At 41.4% G+C, this 6000-nt stretch overlaps 1 long non-coding RNA gene across 3 annotated transcripts in view; it reads left to right on the forward strand.

The window, feature by feature from the left end:
• LOC119882536 overlaps window positions 1-5791 on the forward strand; it is a 19292-nt gene extending 13501 nt beyond the window's left edge. For 2 of the 3 annotated variants that reach the window (XR_005440517.1, XR_005440516.1), the window contains exons 3-4: window positions 4214-4324; window positions 5434-5791. This is a non-coding gene — a long non-coding RNA (uncharacterized LOC119882536). The remainder of the gene's footprint in view (window positions 1-4213; window positions 4325-5433) is intronic. The other variant, XR_005440515.1, reaches the window with a different exon arrangement.
• The last annotated feature ends 209 nt before the right edge of the window (window positions 5792-6000 follow it).

Here is a 6000-nt window from a genome sequence, read left to right on the forward strand (position 1 = left end):
CAGTATGTGCAGGATACCATGAAATGTTCCCTGTCAAAGATCACGTTACTGCTCTGCCTGACACCGGCTGCTTTTAACCAGGCAGGGCAAATAAGCAACAACTTCACATTCACACTGGAGACATATGGGGTCGGCCATGTTGGTTTTAGGCCCTCATGTTGTGGTGATAAACAACTTTTATATTTGCTCTAGGTGAGATTGGATACTTTTTTCTTTGTTTCAGGACCAGCTTTTTATGGTTAAGAGAGAATCCATTGTTTTATTGCACTTTTCTGTCAGATCGTAGCAGTGGCTATGACCTTGTGAAGGTCACATTAGCAAAGTCACACAGAGGTGAAGTGCGAGCAACAGGCTATAAGCGTGTGTGAGACAATAAAGCATGCCATGTCTTTAAAAATGTATTGCACGTACAGTGTATAAACCATTTTCAAGTATTTTAAAATGTACTTTAGCTTTTATTGACTCCAGTGCAGAGACCTGCTGTATTGTTTCAACATACAGACACTTGGATCTAGAACACAACTTCAATTTGATAAGAGTTTAAATATTCTCAGTATCAGTCTTAAGAAAAGTGTTAAAGCTTTTTAAAGTTGTTTGCAGTGTGGACACTTGTTTGCAGGGCTAGGATATGGATACTAGTTCTTTGCTAATATTTATCCTCTATTGTATCTTGCAAACTTCTATAGTTAACATGTTGGTTAGTGGCAAGCCTGTGTACACATTCTCTGTTACTGATTGCATGTAAATGTAAATGCTCCGTATTTGTATAGCGCCTTTCTAGTCTTTTCGACCACTCAAAGCGCTTTTACACTACATCTGCATTCACCGCACACATTCATTCACTGAGCCTAAGTGCTCAAACAGAAACTAACATTCACACAGTCATACAATGGCGGAACAGCCGCCAGGGGCAATTCGGGGTTCAGTATCTTGCCCAAGGACACTTCGACATGCAGCCTGGAGGAGCCACCGACCTTCCGATTGACGGGCAACCCGCTCTACCTCCTGAGCCACAGCCGCCCCATAATGTTGTATTTTTTGTGTATTAAAATTTTGTATGTGCAGACATGCATGTACATTCTTGCCAGTGGAAACTCTGCTGGTTTTCATTATGGAATTTGGTGACTCGGCAGAAGTCAGTAATCTGAGTGCTGTAGTTTTGTCACACTGGCACCAATGTTCCCCCCTCTCCCTCAACCCCCCCTGCTGCACTATTTATCATGAATCCTGATCAAAAGGCCAAAGAGTTTCTTTGATTTTCTGCACATGAAGAATCTTGTCAATATGGAGACAAATCCATGTATGAACTATAGATATGTTAATCCACAATTGCAAGCACTTTTCAAAACTGTAAGTCTGCAGTCCAACTCGGATGTAACAAAGGTTTTTGAACAGAACTTTTCATGACCACCTGTATTTGGTAGCACCAGCCCTCATGTATTACCATTTTATTTGAGTGATGAAAGTTAAATCCCCTGACTTCTGAAAAGCCTAGGAGGTCAGGTTACCTCTGAAAGACTTTTTGTTTTAAAAAACCCTGTTATGGTAGAAGTGACAACATATTTTCTCCAAAATGAGCACGGAGATGGATTATTTCTTACTCCTGTATTAAGAAATATTATTACAACTTGGGAAACAGAATATTTTTCCCTCCTGGTGTTTTTAAGAGTCTTTGAAGTCTAAAAATCCTTTACTAAGAACAGTGGTGGTAAGTGTTGTAAACAACCTTCTGTGTTTCAACAGTGTTTATTTTGTGACAGCAGGTCACAAGTAGACATTGCTTTGTTTTAAGTTTGGGAAACACTGTCCCGAGGTGCCCAGGGACACTTCATTGATTCCTGTTTTCCCCTCACTAGATAAAGAAACCACACACTCAGCTTTAATCACATGATCTCTTGACTAATATTTGGCCTCTACATCATCACATCAAATTTCTCCAGATGTTGTATTGTGTATAATTGTTTGTGTATGTGACAATAAACTTGATTGATTTTTGGTCTTTTATTGCTGCACCTGCTCAGTGATCTATTATGCATGTTTGTCTCAGAGGACGGACTACAGCTAGCTCAGTCTAAATAATTCAGCCTTCATTTCCTGATTGTTTCCAAGACGGGAGGAAGACGTCACTCTTCCAAATCAGTCAGACCAGGACACGCTGACATCACAGTGTCTGGATGCAAGTAGCGCTCAATAGAGTTCAATTGGTTTAGATTACAAATGGAGAGGTGCTGGTTATGCTAGTGTTTCACCAGTTACATCAATTAATTCACTTCATAAACTGAATAGCAGAGGCGTTGTTTCATATAATCCAATAGGTAATGGTGATGGCTGCTTTGCAGGCTCCTCTCTCTCCTTCTCTGCATGTACAGCACATGTGACTGCCCTGCTCTGATGCTTTCTGTAATCCCAGTCCTGACATGCATCAGGATTTATAGATTTGAAAATAATTAATCAGATGACAATCTATTGCATAGTAAATTGATTTTATCAGGGTTAATGATATATTTTTTAGAGGCTCAAACAAAACTGTGCTTTTATTTTGGAAAAATACAAACTTGAGGAGAGCTCACATTTGCAGTACGTAGTTCGTCTCACACCTTTTTTTTGTGTTTGATAGTGCTGAAAATGGTTTTTTTTTTTTCAGTTTTAACTGGTTTAGGTGACATCTGAATGGCAGTTTTCTTTGGGCTGCTCTAGTTTTGCAACCACTTTGTCAATATGATTCCTCCACCCACCACAGTTCAGTCAGCTTCTCTTGGAATGGAGATTGAAAAGTGTGTGTGTGTTGTGGTGGATCAGTTGGTTCTGTGGCATGATTATCTGACAACACCCCCCCAACCCACCACCAGAAATGCATGCTTGCAGTGACATAAACTCACTTGCTCCCAGCAAAGTAAAGCGCTGAGTGATAATCTGCAGTGGCCAGCTGTGTGTTACATCACCATCAGGCACCCAGCCACAATACAGCAGAGATGGCCCTGTTTCGCTAAGCTAGTGTATTAAAATCGTTGGGATGCTGTAATGTGTTGGTTTAAACACTTTTTAGATTTGCAGAATAGACTCTAATCATTGAAACTACTATACAGAGAGATAACTACTGAATGTTAAATGTCAATTGCTTATACCGTGACCGTATCACCAGCCTTATCCTTTAAATTAGTACTTCTAGAAATTGGATAAGTAGCAAAACTGTTATTTGAATGGCAAGCAGTTAAAATGATCCAGTATGGAGGAATTGTTGTTTAGGAGATGGGGGATTGCTGTTCTGTTCTTTCAATGTGCTGAAAAGGGGTTGGAGGAGATGCAGAACTGAGGGATGCTCAGACGTCATGAAGCAATAGGAGGAGCCAAAGGAAGGGTTTACATTCATGAATCATGAAACCCCTCCTCCTGTGGGCTCACGTTCTTACATCAGTGTCTTGTCATCTCTGCATTATCACGCCAGCATCCCACCCTCCCCCTCCTCCCTTACTTGTGTCCTATCAAACAGATGGGTCCATCCACATGGCTTTCTGTATCCCTCACTCCTCCCTCTGCCCACTCTCTCTGCCTCTCCCTCCCTTTCGCTCCATCACACTAATGCTCTGTGGCAGTGTCGGCTGCTGTGTTGGCTCCTGCGTGGGAGCCTGAAATATTGTGTAACCCGCATTCTCTCTTTCTCTCACACACTTTCTCATCCTATTCTGTGTCATCCTCCATTCAGTCTTCCTTACCTTTTCTGTCTTTATCAGTCATTGCATGACTATATGGAACAGCCATCGTTTGGGGAACATTTCCCTGGAAATCCATTCTTTTTGGTGCTAAAACTGGTGGCGATCGAAGTTTTTGAGGGAGAAGACCCTGATAGCATTTTCCATGTCTTAGTATATAATATTGAGGAGGAGGAAAATAACTTAAGTAATCTTTCCCTCATTCATTTATCCAACTGTGTCCTCAACCAATGGGGAGACTGCAATACTTTCACTGCTTGAATGCTGTTGTTTCTGCCATCAAAATCTGTTAGCACATGAAACAAGCGTCTGTTTTGTCAACATAATTCGCTGGACTCTGTTGAGTCCACTGCTGCTGACAAAAGCTAAAATAAAGCTCTGTTTTCAACTCTGTGTCATCTGTGTGAGAAGGTGACATTGAAATGCAATGACCGAAATGAAACGCCATGGTGCTGAAATCTGGGTTATCTTGATTTGTGATCGAATTGTCATCTTTCTTCCAGTGTGGCAGAGAAGGGAGGCGAGGGGTGCAAAGATCTGATGGAGGCCTTTGCTGCTTGTGTGAAGAGTGCAGCTGAGGGGACGTCATGAGGGGTCGTCCTCCAACCTCAAATGTAAGGATGTTGCTTAGTTTGCTGATTCAGACCTAGCCAAAGACATGAGCTTCAGGTTGGGAATTAATTAATGGATGATGCTATTTCTGTAACTTGCCTCCAAATTGCCTCATTTGCAACAGAAACGGTCACAGGCCTGACATCCACTTCCCGAGTTGATAGCTGAATTCCATTTAGCTGCTTCAGTTTCAGGGTCCTGGTACTGCAAATCCCGGCTCACTATCACACTGTCATGGATTACTGGGACACTTGAACAGAATAAAGCTAATGTTATGAGAACACTTGTGCTTTTCCGACTTATGACAAAGTGTCGGCTGTGAAAAAGGTCTGTTCTTAAAGGGTCGGTACACTCAAATTAGAATAAATAAAAATTCACCCTTTAGAGGTACCCCGCCATGCAGATAGTTTTGGTTTAGTTTCTCAAGGTTTTGACAGATGTGTCTCTGAAAAATTTTAGAATGCAGTTCCAATAAAAACTGTTCACAGAAAAATCTGATGTCAAAAGAAAATTCTGTCACCTCAATTGTATAAGGATTAAAACAATCCTGACTGCATGGTTATACCACTGTGGCTGGTTTTGCCTTTCTTGTCTTCATTGCTTGATTGTTATATATTTTGTGAATTCCTCGTGAAAAATGATGAACATTTAAAAGCTTTAATGATAACTTGATGAAATCCCTTTTTTTTTTAAAACACAAGTAACCAGAGGAAGAGCCAGGCTAACGGCTCTGGGGCTGTACTGAGGCTCAGCTGTGCTTTTGGACAGCCTGTTTGAAATAAGAACCCATTTACAATTGGGATTAACATGTGATCTGTATCCTGACATCCTGTTAGGTTAGGCTAAAACTAATGTTAATGCAAGGGATAAATGCATGCAGAAATCATTGTGACCAGACTGCGATTGGACCATCCAGACCACATCTGGGGGTAGTCTGGCTCACATTGGGATCGCATCTCAGCCAGGTGTAAATGCAATCTGTGCAGCGTGACCACATTCTTCAGAAACTTGAACGGTCAGCTATCTACCCCTCCTACCCCTGCTAGCTTAAAGAGCAACTATTCCCTGTCTTACTCCTCTTATCTCATCTTTCTCACTCTCCTCTCTTCAGGGTCCACTGCACTGAGTCCTCCAAGTTCCCAGCATTCCCTTCTGCACAACAGCACTGGACTGAATGATGACAACGATGATGGTGATCATGGCGCGACAAACATTGTGTTGGTTCGGGCTGAATCCGGGATCTGGTGGCAGTAACCACAATTTCCTCCCCCTGTCCTTCCCCCTGTTTTAGGCTTATCTGGTGTCCCTCAGTCTTGCCTCCATTCCCCTTCTCCCTCTTTTGCTGACGTACAGCACATCGACTTGTAGACAATTCCAGAGAGCTGATGGGCTGTAATGTAAATTGTCCACTTCAGATGAATACTTATAAATGGAAATAAAAGTATCATATAATTGGTATATAAACTGTTGTTTTGTGAGTTTTGGCCTCTTTCATTTCCCCATTAGAAATGCTTTCTTGAAATATGGATAAATGAACCTGAACACTTTGCATGTGTGAACCATTTTGGTGTTAGGGATTATAGATACGCCTTTTTATTCCCACGTAAAACAGACCACAAGAAAACAATCACATATTATAACATATTTTTTTTCTCTTAACCTTATATTCAAGACCATC

This window comes from Micropterus salmoides, unplaced genomic scaffold (assembly GCF_014851395.1).
Source record: "Micropterus salmoides isolate LMB-PRFRI ecotype aquatic unplaced genomic scaffold, ASM1485139v1 Ms_hic_scaffold_10, whole genome shotgun sequence".
NCBI classification, from domain to species: domain Eukaryota; kingdom Metazoa; phylum Chordata; class Actinopteri; order Centrarchiformes; family Centrarchidae; genus Micropterus; species Micropterus salmoides.